At 42.2% G+C, this 20171-nt stretch overlaps 1 protein-coding gene across 3 annotated transcripts in view; it reads right to left on the bottom strand.

Moving 5' to 3' along the window:
* GLI2 (GLI family zinc finger 2) overlaps positions 1–14542 on the bottom strand; it is a 199942-nt gene extending 185400 nt beyond the window's left edge. For 2 of the 3 annotated variants that reach the window (XM_057430183.1, XM_057430185.1), the window contains exon 1: positions 10102–10323. The gene's annotated coding sequence lies outside the window, so the exon portion shown is untranslated. Of the gene's footprint in view, positions 1–10101; positions 10324–14422 lie in introns of those variants that run through there. The other variant, XM_057430184.1, reaches the window with a different exon arrangement.
* Between the last annotated feature and the right edge of the window lie 5629 nt (positions 14543–20171).

Raw genomic sequence — 20171 nt, 5'->3', positions numbered from 1 at the left:
TTGAACTGCTGCACCAACGGCTCCCAGTCCAGCCTACACGGAAGCTTCATGGCGATGCATGATTTAGTGCACCCAGAAGGCATGCCGTTTGGCGTGCAAGAAGTGCTGACCTCATCCTAGCAACTAACAACATGTAGCAAGAGGGCAAAAAGACCCAAACAAAACCCCAATTGCTTCCCTTCTACTACAAGAGGGCTAAAACCCAGCCAGCTCCAGCCACATCATGCCAGAAGAGAGCAGCCAAGGAAAGGAGGGAAAAGCCACTTTGAAGAGGACATCCTGAGTGGTTGCCATCTTTGCCTCCACTGGAGGGTCCTACATTGCACTGAGAAGATCCGCTCCTGGTAACCCCCATGAATGTGCTTGTTATTCCACATACAGCAACAGGAGAAGGACTGGGGTGAAGCCAGGAGGTTTCCTTAGGCTGCAAAGCTGCATCTTCAACAGCAAAGGAGGAAGACACCAAAATGACCAGGACTAGGGATCCCAAGTTAATTTGTACCCCACTCCTTCAGCCTGACAGCTGGAGCATGCCACCATCCGACTGCACTCAAGGCGCTGAAGATTTCCAGCCTAATCTGAGGCAATGCCTCCCTGACAAACCATGAGTGGGTGCGGAGGTATCCAAGGTGACCCGAAATAGCAGAAGGGGCAGCAGAGAGCAACGTCTGCTTGCTGTCAGTGAGTTTCACCACCAAAAAGCCCTCCTCATTTCCCACCTCCTTCAACAGCTTGGATAGCCTCTGGCTCTTGGGTATCTGTACCCTGATATTAAAGGAAACTGAAGGAAACCTTGGCAAAGATCCCTCTGCCATCTGCACCACTGGAAATGCCCTCTGGAAAGCAAAGGAGGAGCATCCCTCACCTTGCAAGCTCCTGGGAGAATGGTGCAACCTCCAGCACTGCCCCTTTTCATCCCCATCCCCTCGATGCAGATCCAGACCTGCCTTTCGCAGCCCACCTCCCCTCTGTGTGCTTTGTCCCAGAGGCATGAACTCACCTCCAGAACCAGTTCATTTCTAGAATAAGTCCAATGCAAGAGGCCTTGGAGTAAAATGCATGAGTAGGAACATTTTCTCAAATAGAAAATAGTGAAAGTGCTTCAGGAGGGTCAGTCATTAGGTGCAGGCTTTGCTGAGACAATGCAACCCCAGTACACACAATGCTTTCCCCTTCATTCCATTTCCTCTAAAAAGGAGAAAAGACCCAAACAACACACATAGAATCAAAGGCAAAAACATCAGCCATGGACATGGCTGGGTAACACATGTACTCTGCACTCATCTCTGTATTCCCTTACAGTTAGCGAAGTTAGGAATGCAATTACTACAGCTTACAAAAGGAATTTAAGATTTCCAAATATGCCTTACTGTGAATTGGAACAAAACCCCCTAAATGCTGAAATGCTCCACAAAAGGAATTTTAAAATAATTTCTTGAAGCCTACTGGAAAAGCATTTGTATCACTACTGTTATTTCCTACAATGGAATTGTATTTAAAAATTTTAAATAAAAACTTACTTCAACACAAAACCTGTAAAAAATTTACTTTTTAACACTGTCAGAAATCCCAACTCTTTTTTTTTTCCTGCCACTTTTCGGCAAAACTAACCTGATTTTGCAAGAGGGTTCAGTATTGATGACGCCAAATATTGGAATATGACTCCATCAACTAACCCAAGTCAGGAAATACCAAAGCTGTGGTTGCCAAAGCAACATAATTAACTTGATCACGGTGCATACACTGTGCACCACTTCGCAAATGGCCCTTTAGCGCCCAGCTAAAACCTTGGCTTGAATGGTGCATCAGGATGAATTTCTCCTCTGAGTTCTTCAAGAACACACACAGCAAAAGAAGTTGTCAAAAATTACTAAAAGCCAAGTACCACTCTGGTCCTTGGCCAATGATCCCCTGGGCTTGAAGACGTCAAGGACCAATTCTTGAGTCTACTCACATGACTAACGCTGTAGCAGTCACGGAAACACATGGTCCTGTTGCATGGAGCAAAGCCATTTTTGTAAAGCTTCGCTTTTAATTCATCTACATTACCAAATTTAGGAGGTTTGGTTCTTTTGTTGCATAATCAGTTAAGTTCTTACTACCTGGGTAGAGAGGCCCGGATGTGGGTGCTAAACCTTGACCCTAGGGCCACAAACCTGAATGCTGCTGTCAAGTAACTCAATGTGTACAATGTATCAAAAATAAGCTTCTGCCTGTTCATTTGGAAAAAAAAAAAAAGTAGAAAAAAAAATTGAGTGATGGGCTTTCAGCCTGTCATCAGACCATAGTGACCTCAATTTTTTAAGAAATAAAGTTAAAATCTATTCTTATCTTCAGAGATTCGAGATGTATTTATGTGTCAAACTTTTTCCCCCTTGTCCTTAGCCTTTGGGAAGCACACTAAAAATGATATCAAAGCCTGAAAACCTTGCGATCACATTCGCATTCACCTTTGACTCAGGATGCTGACAGCTCTCACCAGCTCCTCGGCTCAATTCTCACTGTATGGCAAAGACAGCAGGTTTGGGAGAAGCTCTTGGTGAACCGTTCAGGACGAAATAAAGGCCACTTTGCATAGCAAAACCACACAGGCCTGCTCAATTTTTAAAGGCCAAAAAACTTTACTTTGGCAGTTTTCTACTGCTTTATATCCTTGAAGAATGTTTTACCAGCATCTTCCTCTCTCTTAAACACAAATGTTTGATTATTCTCTTTGAAATGTCTCTGCAACATCTACAGTAGTAAGATGCTGAATGCAAACACTGATTGATTCTTTCTTAGCCATCAAATGTGCTTACACAGCAACTACACACAGCAAATGCACACAAATCTCACATTTCACATTTAAAAATATGAACATGTAGTGGGTTTTCTTTACTCAGACATAATGAATGAGCTTAAATATTAGAACTTGAAATTATTAAGTAAATCATGGCACCTGCAAAGCTTCTATTTGCATAACATTAATTCATGATGGCATGTAAAACAAATTCATCATTCCCACTATATTGTAGTCTGATTTATGTTGGAATTGGAAAAAATAAAAATCATGAGCACAAAATTATGTTGACAAGATGTACGTGCTCTTCGAAGACTGAGATTTTTTTTCTGAATCATCAAAACAACTAAATTATGGGGAAGAAGGCTGGGAGAAAGCATCTTTAAAAATGAGTAACACACTAGTGTCACACACACACTCTTCAGTTATTAATGTCAAGCATGGTGAAGATACTCTAGAAAATCATTACCATTCATAGCTACTAACAGCCATTAAATTTCAATCAATTCAACTTAACACAAGTGTACTTCAGAAGCCCTTACAGTTCCTTATAGAGGTGGCTCAGAAAGTCCTGACTTATTGCATTGTCCACCACACAAAGAGGCATTGCTGAGGATTGCCCTGAAAGGGAGCTATCTTGGTGCTGGGAACTGATGCTCTTTTAATACCGTTGCAATCAACAGACCTTGCTTTTAAATAAGGTATGAAAAAAGGGCTCTAACAGGACTCCACAGGTCTATACGGAGGGGAGCAATAAACTGACTTCAGCTAAGGATGCCGCTTTCCTAGCTAGGAAAAAAAAAAAAAAAAAAAGTAAAATGTTGGGAAGTTTTTAAGGGGGTTGCAATGATTTTTGGTAACAGAATCAAACTGCTCAACACCCTACGACACAGCTTCCAGGTGATCCACTTGCTTGAAGAATGTAATTACTAAATGCACATGACATTTAAAGAAAAAAAGGATTTAAGTTTCAGAGATTGGATATTTAACGCTCCCAGTGATGAATACAAGCCACAGTGCTTGTATACGACAGTACCTCATACTTACCTGAATTACATTTGTAATATTGGAAGTTTTTTCACTGCTGCTGCAGGAATTCAGCTGTGTAGCTGACCATTCCTTGCAGATCCTGGGGAGAACCAGCCATATCACTGCCAGAGTACTTGGCACCTCACAGCAGGGGTGAAGGACTGGGACCACAGGGGGCTTATCAGCCAGGGTCTGGACCTACACTGGCTTCCACTGTGCAGCACAGGATCCCAGAGAAGGCATGGTCCTCTAAAGAGATTTCATTAGTTTCATTTGAATGAATTATCTACACTAAAATCAGTAAAACCAAACATTTCACAGGGGAAAGAATTTTTATTTTTTTTTTTTTTTTAACAGGAGCCCCGATTTTCCCATAAGGGCTCATTCTGCCTGGCACAAAATCCTTTCTTCAGATTTAGAGGCAGTTTAAGATTGCAGGTGTGTATTCCTACAGAACAGTCACTCAGTGCACAGATGTGCCATTACTGCAGCTGAAATTACAAGCTCGAGTATGGATGCCCTTTTGTGGCTTTTAGCTCATCCCTTAAAAGTATCAGCATTGATGGCACTACTCATCACAAGAGTATTTGGGACTATTCTACAGAACTCTATAGTTTTCCTTCCCCTGGGGTTTACACCTTAGCATTTAACACAAAGGAGCAGTAAAGTTCTTTGGAATCAAGAAACATCCGAGAAATCTCTCAGACAGATACATGCTCCATTTTAACTCATTTTCCTACACTTACAAGCTGCACTAAATGCAATAAAATTAATGTTAAAAAGGGTCTTTATTGAAAAATCTTCCAGTGACAGGATCAGAAAGTGCCAGAGTTCAAGTAAATCGTTCCATGGAAAATGTTAGCAAAGCTTAATCATAATGAAAGCCACATTTAATTACAGCTTTTTAAGTCCATCTGGGAAAAAAGAAGAGACTTAAATATGTCACCTGAGATGATCTAGATACTGAAACTATTTGTAAGTTAACAAAAGCATTTGCATCACAAAGCACTCTGGGGCAGCACCACGGCAAAGCAGATGTGTAATGAACAAGGATCATAGCACCAAAACAATCAGGATTGTAAATAACTGCTGCTAATCTGCAATCATTTAAATTTGGGTTTAATTGCTAGGCAGCAAATACATTTCATTCTTGAAGAGGTAAACGCTCTGTGGAATACACACTTTAATATATTTAGAGGCAGAAGCTCCACAGCAAAGAATCTGAATGTCAGGAGAGCACAGAAGAGGCAAGGAGTAGGGCTGGCTCTGACATGAGATCACAACATTAAACAAACTTTTCCCTGGAAGGGAATTAATAATACTGCCATCCCCACTGTATGTACTGTAAGTGCTGCAGGAGGGACACAATGATGCACATGGGAAGCGAGAAGGTAGTGACTATAGAACAAAATTCAATCTAGTGTAATGAATAAAAAGTTCCTTTTATTTCTCTGTTGTTTTTGGTTCATTAAATTTTCCACAGATTTGCAGAGAAGAAAACGTGATCAATAAACCTTGACAAAAGTGAACATGTGAAAAAGGCGAGAGAAAGGCACAGGAAGATAAAAGTGATATCCCGATCACAGATTTCAGAGGCAGATGACCAGAGCTTTGGGCTGCTGAATAATCTGAATAGACCATCATTTCTTTACAGCCTTTTACTTTCTTTTCCCTGACTGTTGGAACTCTTCATTCAATACAATAGTAAATGCACTAAAACTTTTTTTCTTATGCTAATGGTCGAAATCGGGCGCTCACAGTTAAAACACACTTCCCACAAACTTGTTTTCTCAAAAAAAAAAAAATTAAAAAAATAAAAATTAACCTATTCAAGTTAAACTAAAATGTCAAAGACAGCTTAATGCTTGCTTTCACTATTCCTCAAAATTAATGGTTTTCTCCCCAGCAGATACAAAAAGAAAAGACTTGAATAAGGATAAAGCTGCTAAACTCTTTTCATATGAAAAGAACACTTAGAAAGTAAAAAAGAATACATCCAGTACAAAGATCCTGCACCTACAGTTCTAATTTGTATTGTTTCCTAATGGAATATTTATAATTGCAGAAAGGTGGCAGCCAATTGCAAATAATTGTGAAACAATGAGAAAATATTCACCAGAGACTAATACATGTGGGCAGCCATACCCATGACAGTACCAGAAATACTGCCACTTGAGGAATGCTTCCACTCATTACAACAGGAGCCCAAAGGAGCCTATTTTCGAATGCTTTCTAATTTTGATGACCACTTCCAGGCACCGAGGCCTCTTTTTCATCAATACTAAATATTCACAAATCCTAAACAGTTTTTATGTCTTTGAACTTCTGAGTAACAGGACAACAACTTTCCTGTTCCTTCCCTGCCGCACATTTCAGCTTTTCTATGCTTGGTTTTGTTTACAAGAAGTTAAAGAGTGTGGGGTGTGGTTATACAGTAGGCAAGCATGAACGAAGAAAAGTTCTGTGGCCCCTGCTGGACTTACACATCTAGTACGTATTCACTCACAGCTGAAGTGGCCTGCAGAAAATTAGACCTGATTACCCAATATTTCCATTCCAGTCACTTGTTCACATGGGAATCTTGCAACTTTGCCTCTTTGACTATCAAGATAACCCAACAAGATCAATTCTGTTTACTTGTACATCAAATACCAGTTAAATTCTAGAAGATGCACCTTTATGCGATCTGCTGTACACATGTCAAGAATTGTACATGTTGCATGCACATATATGTGTGTACACATAAGTTGAAATGCACAGGTTCGCGTTTTATTTACCTTTGAACATGATGCCTTCTTGCCATCATTCATACTAACACTCATCCTTCACTATGATTTTATTTAGTGCTGGTTTAATTATTCCCAAATACCTCCTGTTGTTTTGCTTTTCTTTAAAAGGACCCTGGCAACAGAGCTCAAGCAAACCTTAAATACCACTTAATGCTTTGTGGCAAGTTGTCCAAATGCGCAACAGTTTAAAATATTTATCCAGGTATATAAGGGGGTTGTGCAGCTCTCGAACAATGCCCTGGAATCTTTCCCATCAGTAAAAAAGCAGACGAAAACCAGAGACTGCTTAACCTCAATGCCTCAGCAGCAAGTGAGAAGTGCAAATATAACATTTCTATAAAGCCCTGGAAGCTTCATAGAAATGGAGTGGCAACTAATTAGTTTGATGCTATAGTCACATCTAATGTTCCTAAGTAGCTGCTTTGAAAAAAGCTCGCTGCCTTGAAATCCTTGGCCAGATTATTAAGTAGAGGCTTTGTCATGGAGCAATAGATAGGTGTTTGCTGCACAAATGCATACAGATTTTGGTGACTGCTTACTGAATCCACTGCCTCCACTAATCTGCACTGGAAACTTCACTATGAACAGAGCACTTCTCACGAGTACAAAAGCATGGAGTATCTGTGTACCTTTCAGACTACAGGGCAAACAACTGGCTTACAGTAGGCCACCAAAAACAGGGGAAGGTGATTAATCAAGTGTTCTCCCTAATTATAAGCAAAGAACAAGGACAATGATACTGATATTAGGTCAGATGCTCTACCATAACCTTAAATAATAAAAAGATAGGGACAGAGAACTGGAAAACTCATCAGAAAAAGTCGAAATCTCTAAATAAAGTATCAGAATCATGAAAAACATATTTTCAAGTTATACAACCCTGTAGTGAACATGTAACTGTTTCCCTGATCACACAGCCCCAGAGCCTGTACAGCTTCTATGCAAACATGCCACTGAAAGGAAAGTTGTGGTACAGACCTTTAAGATCATTAGACTCACAGAAACTATAGTCAAAAATAGCTCTTTGCCATAAAAGTTTAAGCTGATTTTCAAAACAATGCCAAAAATCCTGGTCATTCTATCTATGCTGCAAAAAGACTGTGTTTTGTAAGTGTGACTTCGGTGTGCCATTAGGGAACGCAGGCTGTTGTGTACTGGATATATGAGGTCAGGTTCTGTTTTCTTTTATACAAATATAAACTGGAGTAGCTGTATAGTAGTAGATTTATATTGGCATATGCATCTAGTTCACATTCTTCTGTGGCTCTAATTTTTCTCTAAATTAATGACCTAACACAAGCAGTATTTGTCCATCTGTATATATCCCCCCTGACATACTGAAAAAAAGACATAGAAAGGAAGTTGGAAACAGTCCTTGAGGTCTGTTTTCCTTTGAAGAACAGCAGTTGCATTTCTGGGCACTTCAAAGTCACATACTTTAAGCAATAACAACATTTGAGATGAAGTGAATCTTACCTCACCTTGCTTTAAAGATTAGCTCTTTCACAAACATGCACTAGAGGCTCAGCTATACATATACCCGTAGATTAACAGTTCATCTTCAGTGGATCAGGCACTTCTCACTGCCACAGATAGGTCATATTTTCAATCAAATGACAATTTTTCAAGAGTTGTTTACACTGGAAAAGCCATAATGAATTTCATTCACTACTTAAAAAGTTGACAGTTTTGCAATAACATTCAATATGACACTTTTATTGCAATTCAGAGTTTGACAGGTGTCAACATTTCCTGAAGTTCCAGCCAAAATATGAATTACCATACCCACTCATCAGAAAAGTTGAACCAAACCAATTCACGCTGTAGTTGCTGTATGCAGCAATTACTATGCATTTCAAACATCCCGGGAGCACAAACAATTATTTAGTAGGATCCCCTTTTCCCAGTGAATGTAGTTTCTTTTCTAGTTAAGTGAATCAGAAGTGAATGGGTTTTTTGTTGGTTTGCTGAGTTGTTTGGGTTTTTTTTTAAGCAAGGTAGCTAGAACAAACAGATCAAATCAGCAATTCTTCTAACAAATCAGTCTATTCCACTTCTGTATATTTTGAATTTCATAGCTTATTTACTTTACTTTTTTGGCACCAATTCCACAGTGCATGCCAATACAATATTTGTTTAAATGCTGTTTTATGCAGCATGCTAGTCAAACGTTTACTTTCAAATTCTTGCACATCCCAAGAGTCTCAGTTGCAAAAAAAAAGTAAAATAAAATGAAAGTGAAGAAGACTGCCAGGGAGGGGGCTGACCAAGTCCCACAACTAGTCCCTTTATCTGTGGCTGGGAAAATATAAACACGATACGCCAATAAAACACTAATTTCTATTCTCACCGAGGCGGACACCCAGGTTTCCAGCCCCTGCACTGTAAGGAACACGAGGGCAGCTACAGGCAGCCCCAGGCTTCGCTGGCTCAGCCCCGGTGACCCCCGCACCTGGGCGTTCGCTCAACCCGGTACCGGGAGGCCATGGCGGGCCCCGGCCTCGGCTCACCCGGGGCGCCGGCAAGGCACGGCCCCGCGCAGGGGGCACGTCTTTGCGAGCACTGCGCCCAGCCACCGCGCCTGCCGAACAAGAGCAGCCCCGTCCCGGTAAGTTTTGAAGCCCAGGCTGCAGGTTAGCAATACAGAAATTAATGTATACATCTATGTAATAGCCCGTAACAGTCAGGAAAGCCGGCAGCGTGGCCAGTGGCGGGACCACTGATAAACCATCCCAAGCCCCGGAGCTGGAAAAGTCAGGTTTCCCTGGAAATGATGGCAATCACTAGAGGCAGAAAAAGCATCTAGATGAGCCCAACTCCCTCCCCTCCTCTCTGATTGTTTTAAAGCCAATGAGTCCGGGGGAAAAAACTCTCAACTCTCTAAATCCTTAATAGGATTGGAGTCCGGGTCTCTCCAAGCCGCTCCTCATCACACAGGGATCAAGTTGCAGCAGGGAATTTTTTAAATTCCTCAGCAAATATACTTGTTGAAAGATTGCCCCTCCCGAGGGTGACGGGGGGGGGGGGGGGGGGGGGGGGGGGCAACTTCGGTCCTTTTTCTTTGAAAAGAAAAGCAAGCTCTCTGCTGGGTTTGGAGAGCCCGGCCGTCCTTCGGGACCCGGGGCAAGGCTGTCCCGGCGGCGGCTCGGGGCTGGGACTGTCACCGCAGCGCCCGGGAAAACGATCAGGGAGGCACAGCCCAGAGTCCGGTCCCGGGGGGATCGGGCCGATGGGGGGCACACGCTAGGCACGCACAAACAGAGACACAGAGACACACGCGGCGCACCCGCCTTGCTCACCTGCAGGGGGGACCGGGGATGGGACCCCCCCCGAGGGCACCCACTGCGAGGAGACCACTTCGCAAAATCTCTACCCTCTCTCACCCCACCCAACCCCGGCGCAGGGTACCTCGAGAAAAGTGGGAGAACAGGAGAAAGAAAAAATATATTGAAAAATTGTAAAAAAAAAACCACAATGAAAAGACACAATAAGCATCAACTTTACCCAAAAAGCGGAGCAGCAAGTTTTCAGCAGGCGAGCCTTTTCTGCGGAGCGGAGCTGCTCCTCCGGACCCCCATCATAAACTTGGGGGAGGGGGGCGTGGGAGGGACTTTCCCTCCGTCCTTCCCTTTTGTGCCTCTCCCCCTGCTCCGCTCCGCTCCTCGCCAAAAGCTGCCGCGAATCCCGGCTGCGGCGCGATGTTCTCCGGATGCTGCCGTGGAGCAGCTCCGCGGAGGCGGGCGGGAAGGGAGGGAGGGAAGGCGGGCTGGGGAAGGCCGGCTGGGGAAGGCCGGGGGCAGTTTGGAGAGGTGCGAGGCGCCGCGGTTGCAGGGCGGCTCCTGCTGCCCATCAGCACGGGCCGGCGGCGGGACGCGGTGCGCGCACGTATACATGCTTCTATATAGATGTGTATATATACACACATACATACACACAGGTTGAAGTTGAGCAGCCTGCAGGAAAGCCGCTGGAGCGCTTTCAAGCTCTGACACAGGAGGGAAACTGGCTGTAGGGTCTGTTTTCTCTCCCACCCCTCCTTCCCCCCCCCGTATTCAAATAAGAGAAAAAAAAAGGGGAATCCAAGCCTTCCCATCTTTTCGGCGCGGGAGCAGCGGAGCGCTACGGATCCTCTCTCCTCCCCCATCCTCTTTCATATCGGATAACCCCCTCGCCTCGACGAACCTCACTATTTTGGATGAGGGTTTCTCTCGCGCCGGGGTGGGATCCTCTCCCCTACCCGGCCCCGGAATGCCTCTCCGAGACGGGCCGCCGGCAGCACTCCCTCGCCCCCTGCTCAGCTGGAGCGCATCTGCCACGAAACCACAAAAATCCCGCGTCCTCGGGGAAAGTAGCCCCCTTCCTGCTCCAAACGACAAAAGTTTGGCACTTGTGCAGATTCCCCCGCTCAGAGGCGGGGATGGTTTTCCTCCGACTTTGGTGTTTTGTTTGTTTGGGTTTTTTTTTTTTGGTTGGTTGGTTGGGTTTGGGTTGGTTTGGGTTTTTTTCTCTTCCCTGGGAGTTTGCGCTACCCTTCAACCCCCACCCCCCACCCCCCCCCCCGCCCCACCGGGGTGGGAGGCAGCAAAATCCCGCGGAGCATCTCCGCGGCTGGGCTGTGGCTGTAACCTGGAGGTGAGCCAGCCCCGGCCCACGGGTGCTTCAGCCTCCAGCAGCATCTTCGCTGGGAAAAACGTTCATTGAAGACTATTCTCTAAACGCGGTAACCGAGCTCACCGGAACATGGTAATCTAATCCACGTGTTTTGGAACCGAGACTACAAGGAGAGGAAAAAGAGCTTCCAAAAAGTACCCTGTTACGACCCCCCAGTATCTTTTCTTTCTCCACTGATCCGGTGCATTAATAGTGGCACCAATAAGAAATACAGCAGTTTTAACTTGGACTCTGGCCAGATTGGGCTTGTTACTTGATTTGTTTTCAATCCGTCGGCTATGGAATTTATCTAAAGTTTAAAACATAGTCACATACTGCTGAGGAGGGTCATTGAACTGTACCAAAAACAAGCTGAAACTCGTCGTATCATCAGGGTATCTCACTCCAACAGGATTACGGCCAGCACCATAGCAACCACATGCCACATCAGCCCCCAGCTTCACTTTCAGTCCCTTGGGCAGTGTTAACATTTGCCAGCGGATTTGCCCTACACTCAAACCAGTTCCAGGCAAGTAGAAAACGTGCTTTATGCTACTCAGAAACTTTCCTCTTCTAGCCTGTGCAAAGCAATTTAGCTGGACTCCAGGCTCCATGCCACAATTGTCATCCTAAAAACCTGATACCAGTCTGGGGGCCTTCTGTCTGAAAGTCTGCACACCTCTATTTCCTTTTTTTTTTTTTCTTTGCTGAGGAGTGGGGCATGGCATTAGAAGGCTGTGGCACCAACTTTGACTATTTAGGGCACCAACTGACTCCCAGGCACCCCCAAATCCCATTTATTCCATTCAGATAGCTTGGGGAGAACTGTGAGGCAACAGGTTATTTTGTCAATCACCAACATTGCAACTTTTTAGAGAGTCAAAAACTAGCAGTAGCATGCACCCACTATGTCACCCAAAGAAATTCCATGGTACGCATACAGTCCATGCTGGCACAGCAGCTCACCCTTACCTCATGCAGGTGGGTAATTTTGTGCTGACAGGAGTTTCATTGGACCTCCTACAGAAGAGTACCACACAATTGAGAAGGGGGCTTTGATTACCAGAAGCAGGAATAAACCAGGTCTTTGATCTCCAGAAAACAAAGTCCACTTGTATTGCCAGGTTATTTTACCAGGGAAAGATGACCTAGCAGCCTGGGAGGTGAGTTAGAATAAGATGATTTTATATGATAAGAGAAGCTGGCAAAAAATTAACATTAGATGCATTCTAAATTCTTGCTTCATAGTTACAAAGACAGGTATATCCAGACTGTTGGCCTAGAAGATTTTTAAAATCAAATGAAGGAATAATTAAAGGATTCATTCAGAGCAGTTATGCAGTTAAGGACAGTTTCCTTTCTAGAATTCATACTTGTGAAACCTTCAGAAGATGGTGATTTTTAAGCCTGAAAGGAAACATCTCATTTTTGTCAGAAGGATGATGGCTTGCCATGGCCAGAGTTTTTTGGGAACTTTGAGTTGGCTTTTACATTATCTGACTGCTGTAGCTCATCCATCCTTTCCTCTCCTGCTCTGCTCATTGAACTGCCCTCTCTTAATCTTCCATAGGTGTCTGAGATTAAATAGATGACAGAATGACTGACATTTGGTATACATAAAAGAACCAAAATATGAACAAGGGGTCAAAGTGCAGCTCTTCCCTCTGGTCTTCCCTCCTGGCTCTTGTACAACCTGATAGGGATGAAACCAAGTAGCAATATAAAGACATATGACAACGTACACTTACTATACCTTGCTGTAGCATGAGTGTATGGATATAGAGGATACATTAAAAAATGTTCTGGTCTAAGGGAAGAGTTTTTTAATCACAGTTTAAAAAGAAGCTCTCACAATGGTGAAAGATTGACATACAGCCAGGTCCAGGATTGCTAATCTGGGATCTGTCCCACTTCTGTAAGGTCAGTGGAATGAATCTGAATGACTAGCCTCAAAGGGGACAAATGTGGCTTTTAAAATGTTTGATATAGTGCTGAAAGAGGACTGTAATTTTTTATTAAATAAGATATTTAAAGAAAGTTGTTGAAAAAACAGTGGGGGATGCTCCTTTTTGTTCTATTCATGTCTATAGGACTTATTTCTGTAATGATAAATTAAAAAAGCCATTTGAATATTCCAAAAGATACTCACAGGTAGAAGCTACCAGGAAAAAAAATTCTCATTTAAATATACCTCTCTTTTAGAATGAAGAAAATAATTATATGTGGGATGATCACTAGGAGACAGAGGCCTAAAATCATGTTTTGTGCAACTCATATCTTTATGATGTCTGGTTTAAGTCTAAGTGGGACTTTTTAAATCCAAGTGGGTTTTAAATCCAAGTGGGACTGTTTAAATCAGTTCTGCCCTGATTTAAACAGCTGTACCAGCTCTGGGTCAATGAAATTGCACCAAGTCTGATTGTACCCTGTATCTGTAGAATATAATAAATCACAATGATATTTAATACATTAATAATGTCATGTGTAATGCTGGCTCAGAATTGGTTAGGAGAATGGGTAAGATTTTTTGGCACAATACATTCCCTTCTTTTTTTAAAGTAGCCCTCTTACCTGGGGGAACCAGTAACTGTGGGTAGACAATGAGACAGTACTCATTGGGATGATACGCAGCTCTGATTCCTATCTGCCTCCATGTGTGTGTTGTCTCTTGTTTAAAGCTTCAGTGGTAAGTTCCTCGAGGCAGGTGCCATCTTCCTGCATTCTACATTTTGATTAAGGCCTATTTTATTCTTCCTCTTTCTCAAGTATATCCAAACTATAATTTCAATGCCAATTCCCTGATACTTTTCTTCCCCACCCCACCCCACTGGAAGGATCCATTCTTGCCAGATTTAATCTGTATTGGGTCATTAGTATTGAGCTAATGCGATAAACTCTTTTAAGGTTTTTCCATGATTATGGAAGGATACATCCATGCTGCATCAGCAAACGAGGTGTTACTTTTATTTACTGCAAAACTGGCCTGGAAGACTGCCTTTCATTTCAGAGAGCATGTAAGATCTTATTCAACTTTAAAACCAAATTGAAATGTCCTGCTAAAACAGGACCTTATTCACATGGCTACATACACTGAAATTACTGCTTGTAAAACGATAAGCAAGTCATTTGAACGTGCATTCACCATGAACTAGGAATGTACACGCCATCTGTTTACCTGTCTTAGCAGAAGGACAGAAGCTTCTTCAAAATGCACAGAGCCTGTCATGTCTGCACAATTTTCAAGAAGTGTCACACTTGTGGCTGCTCTTTGCCAGACCCAGCCTGTTCTCAAATGGTGAGAGGTCCCTTCTCCCATTCAGCTCTGAAACAGAAAGCATTTTTTGCTGTAAGAGTAGGGACTTCAAGCTCCAGCAACCAAATTACAGAAAATTTAACATGGAAAGCTTGGGTCTAGGTCCATGCCTCTCACTGTGTTTCTAGTTGCAGAAAAGCAGCAGTACATTATGCTTACCTGAGGAAAGGAGAATAAGCGGCACTAGAGAAGCATTGCACTTTGGCATGGATGTGAAAACAAAATGCACAGATTCTGAGGGACATTCTTTTCTCATGATACTTTGCAGTTTCTCATTCTTTATTCCTCTTCTCCCTGTCCCTCTAACTGCAGTCCCTTTTGACAGATAGGGAATGGGCTACAGGGCTATGCCTACCTGGGAGTTTGAGAAAGGAGACAGGCAGCCCACCAACCTTGCAGGGACTTCTGGACTTTATCTGTCCCCAACAATGCTTGATTCAATGAGGAGACAGATAACAATTTTCCTGCCCAGGGTTGGTTGGGTTACTCAAAGTGTTGTTTTTTTAAAGGGAAGACAGGAGAGCAGGGAGTGGGGTACAAAAACTAGTTAACTAGGGTACCTGTATGTGGCATTGTGTGAAGAACTGCAAAGAACTGGAGTTGGCAATGTACAGAAAGCAAAACTCAAGCCACTGATAATGAGATTTGTTAGAAGCTATATTTATATTTCATGAGGGAAAGCTAAGGAAGAGACTTTTCATTCACTCAAGGAAGAGAAAATTTTTTGGGATTTGCAGAAAACCAGAAATCCTTGTCTGTACAAAATGTGTAATCTAGTGCTTTACACATTACACTATACTGCGTGTACACACTGTGTGTATCAATATATATATACTGATGACCAATTTGCATGGTTCTGCCCTGATGAAATATTACCTACAGTGGCCAGCAATTTTAATAAAAGTTTGTGCTTTCCACCAGAAAAAAACCTCCAAAACATTATCCATTTAACCTTTGTGGTTTCATAAGTATTAATTAGGATGTCTAACACTCATCCACTGACAGATAAAGATTCACTGATAAAGCTAGAAAGGAAATCCTGATTCCTAGACCCAAGTTCAGGCTACTAGATGGTGCTGTCCCAAGAAGACTTCCTCTGTCAGAGCTCAGTCTTCTTTCCACTGCCTTGACTTTAGGGGTATATAAAGTGAAAACATCTCACTTTATTTGCTTTTGTAAGTCACTCTTTGTAAGTTTTTTGGAGGAATTACAAATCTTCTAATTGAGATTTCAGCAAAAGCATGGACTGCCACAGTAGTCCTAGTTTTAGGAGGCTGTAAAGGAGTAAAAATATTAGAAACAAGAATATGACCATATAAGCCACATCTCAGAGCTCTTGTATACTTAAGGCCCCTGAATATAAGGTCTCCAAGGGCTGCAGAATGACAGCCAAAGTTGTATAAATGCTAAGAGTTTTGCAAGAGGCTCCTAATTTTTACTACTCAAATTTTCAGAGGTAGCTTGCCTTCTTTGAAAATAAGGTGTCTGTGAGTTACCTCAAGTCAGGCACCTAAAATACCCATCCTTTACTGTAAATCTTGACTAATGTCTTATGATGATGAACAAAAAATGTAGTCGTGGGTATATGAGACTGCTGGCTGAACAGCATGACGTGTCTGAAGACTCTTATCAAGCCAATGTGAATTTCCATTACATTTGTTGAATAAATGAGTGACATCAATATGTAGAATCAGAAGGACCCCAAATCCATAAATAACAGCCCTCCTATATACTGCCCACAGAGGTCCAACTTGGTTTTGCTGAAGAGACAAGTAATGCTTGCAATCATACCTAATATATTTTAAATCGGTTATATTGTTTATAGATTTCTTATGTCAAAACTGGTGAATTCTCTGGTGTGCTTTAGGATTTATGCATTCTAGTTCTTTGAAAGGTTTGTTCTTATTTGTTGCTACCTGCAAAAATATATTTCTTGGCCCCAATTCACAGTGGAACAATGTTAGGTCATTATTCCTTGAATTGTTAGGCTGTAAAGAAGCAATTTCTCACTAACCTGTGACACAGGAAATTGTGATTCTGATGTCAGGCCATTTCTGGAGTTCCTTTTACAACAATCTGTTCTTCTGTCAGCAAATGACATTTATGTATTATTTCCAGAAAGTGTAGGCTTCAGTGATTTTTGTATGTATACATTCAGTATTTCTCTTCTGCTTCTTATTCTGTGTAGCCTGGAGTTTTAATATATGATTCAACTGATAAATAAATATATTTTGATTGATAGTGCAAATACCTGGTAGCGGGTACCAGCTACCTTAAAATACTTCTCAGAATAGTTGAGTTTCCTGCTTTTGTTTTTACCAAGATTTCTTTTATGAAGAATTGCAATGAATGAATAATGCTTGGATACTCCTTTTCTCTAGCTTCTCTGCTGAACTTAGTGTGCTGCTCAGTGCTCTTCACAACAGGAACACAACGCAAACTGCTACCACAGCAAGATTTTATACCCTGTTTAACAGGGTTTGGTGTTATGAACCAGAATCACTAGTGTGGTTCAGAACTTCTGACAACAAAAAAACAGGTATGTTTTGTCAACACACTGCAGCCTAATGCAGCTATTTTATTTACTCATTTGAAATTTGGTAACATGTAAAACATTTGACAGATGACAGTATGCATACGTTTTACCAATAAGTATGCATATTGACTACACAGGAAGTGGTTTACTGGCAGAATACATTTTACATATACGTAGGGAACCGATGCTATAAAGTTACACATCACAGAAATGAAAGTTACAAGATAATGTACATTTCAATGTACATCGTAAAACCTTTCCACAAAAATAAACCACGTCTGTCTATCTTTTCTTTGTTACAAGGTTTTAGGATAATATGTACAGAAAGGTAGTTGTGTAACACTAATATAATTCCTTTCTTCCTGAAATATTCTCCTGTAGTAGAGTATCACTGCAATGTGTCTTTATCTTAAGTACAGTAGCTATTTAATGATTCAAGACAATTTAGATCTGTTAATACATCTATAGAACAATGGCATAAGCAGGTACTGGATAGCAAGGACCTCATAAACTTTCACCAAAAGGCTGAAAGGCATTTCTACCACCTTCTAACTATTCACTCATTTCAATCCATTGTTTCCAATGCATGGAGTTTTCCAAAATGGAACAAAAATTACAACATTTGTACCAATAAACAAACCAAGACCAAGCAAAGTCCATCCTTACAGATTTCCAAAATTTGGTTTGGACAAATCCGAGGACAGAAAATATAGTGTGGTAACAATCTCATGTTCAAGAAGAAGAGAGATTATATTACTAACATGCATTTTATTAATCCTTGATTTCCTCAGAATCAGCAATCACAATTTTTTTAGCATAAAACATGAAAAAAACCCCATGATATTTTGTTGAAATAAAAATGTGGGATACATCTGGTTCTGTGGTGAGATGACCTATTAATAGTTCAATTAATCTTCTAGTATCACTGCAAAATTCTTAATTCCAGCTGGCAGAGCCAACATGATATAACCTAAATACTAACTGTAACATTTTGAAAATGACGGGAAATGTGGGCACCACACTAAGAATCTAATGTAGGAAAGTACTGCTCTAGATTTCCTATGTATCAATGCAGAGAGAGAGACTTGTACACAGGTCATGTCAGAGCATGTAAGTCAGGCTGTTGTTGTAAATCCCTCTTTGGAGAAGCTGTGGTTTCCCCCAGCCATGCAGGCAGCCCCAGGGGGAGCTGAGCTTCTCCAAGCCAGGTGCTTACGATGTGAACACCTCTGTACTGACCATGCAGATTGTAATCAATGCAAAGAACATTCCTCTCTGCAAAGATCATCTTGAGATGCTGACAAACACTGAATGCAGCTCAGTAGTCCCAACTTATTAATAAATTCCAAATGTCAGACAGAATACTGTTTAAAGTCTTTCTGTCATTCAGTCACAGCACCCCTAAGCAGCAGTAGGGTCCTCCCAGAACAGGGCTGGAAACTCAAACCAAACAGTTTGCCCCATCTTGAGACTTCTCTCAACACGCTGCCCGCAATTGGTCTGAAAAATGCGCAGTATTCTGGTATGAGCATATTTAACCCAGAAAAACTTTTCTTACACCATTAAATTACATTTTCCTCTTCTGACCGCACAAGAATAAACTGTGGTAAAAATAATCAGATATACCCTGAAGGATTGTGCTTGCCCTGCCTTTTCCTTGGCTTTCGCAGAACATCACAGTCGGCATCTGAAGTGTGCAACACCTTTGAAGACAGTGACAAGACAAGAGTGAGATTACCAAATACTACAGTGCTTTCCATCAGCCTGCATTGGGCCCCTGACCTTCCTGGGGGTGTTACACACAGCACACCTCTGTGTTTCTTCCCAAATGCTCTTTAGCCAATGCCCGTTTTCTCCATCTTACCTAAAGAGTCAACTGCCCAGAACAAAGTTATTTAATCAGGTTCTGGGTAAGTCCAGAGTAAAAAAATCAAGCAAACTCAGAAAAATAAAAAGGGCAGAGCTGGTGTAACCTGAGACAGTGTATACTGTGTAGCCAAAAGGTAGAAAGCACAAACTGTACTGTAAGGGAACAGCTCAATCAAGGACTGGTGCAGAGAGCACCAGGAGAAAGCCTACAACAAACAAAACCATCACCTCAAAAGACCGCAGAGAGTCCTGGGTCTTGCATGGGTGCAGACCCCGAGGAAATGTACCATCATCCTAGCTATAGTGCTTTTTGGGAGCGAAAAGCTCCAGCCACAAGTGTGATTGAGGGCATTACACAATCTGCAGCTGAGCTGCAGAGCTGCAGTCTTGTTCTCACTGCCACCTCTGAAGAGAGTTGCTGTGAGTTGCAGAACACTCAGCTCCTATGAAGTGACTCGAGATAGCTGAGCCGAAGGTACTACAGAGGCTCAGAGCATTTGTGTTGTATTTTCATTGGTGACTGTCACTGAGATTACATAATAGTAGGAGAGGGACTCATGTGCTTCTAGTGCAGTGTCAACAATACAGTCACAAAAAATTCAAGTCAAGTGCAGCTTTGAACAACTCTCATTGACAATGGTAACAGTTCAGCGAGGGGAGCTCAGCCTCATGAAGTACAGCCATCAAAGTGGAACTCTTTAATGACCTTCAGGAGCTCTGGATGATGCTGTGGGGACTCTTAGTGCAGAACATCTGGAGGAAGAGCTGGGAATGAATTACATATTTTTAAAAAATACACTTCCCTAGATTTGAATTAGTAATCACATTTTTATGACCACTTCAGTCTCCAAAAAGGATACACCAGTATTTGTTCCCACAAAAAAAGGTTTGTAAGATCTTTTGGAAACAAGGCGGTTAGAGCTCCCACTTTGCATTCCACCTGAAGGATGTCCAAGCAAACATTGCCTCCTCACGTCACCCTGGGACATCATTTCAGTGTTGAACCAGAGGGAGGACTGCCATCAGCTGAGTCACCAAGACCACTTCCTGTAACTCCTCCGTGGTCTTTGAAGGATCCATCGCCTGACTGGCACTGACCTTGTCTGACCTCAGGATACTTTTGAGAGCCCAGCACAAAGAGGTAGGAGTGTGGGCTAGTATCTGAGGGGCTCCATCATGCATGCTAAGCTGCATGGTTTCATTGCA

This window comes from Pezoporus wallicus, unplaced genomic scaffold (genome assembly GCF_028554395.1).
Source record: "Pezoporus wallicus isolate ANWC-B61680 ecotype Strahan unplaced genomic scaffold, APGP_CSIRO_Pwel_v1 contig_5261, whole genome shotgun sequence".
NCBI lineage: Eukaryota > Metazoa > Chordata > Aves > Psittaciformes > Psittacidae > Pezoporus > Pezoporus wallicus.
Note: the sequence above shows the minus strand (reverse complement) of the source record. Positions and strands in the feature narration are given on the sequence as shown.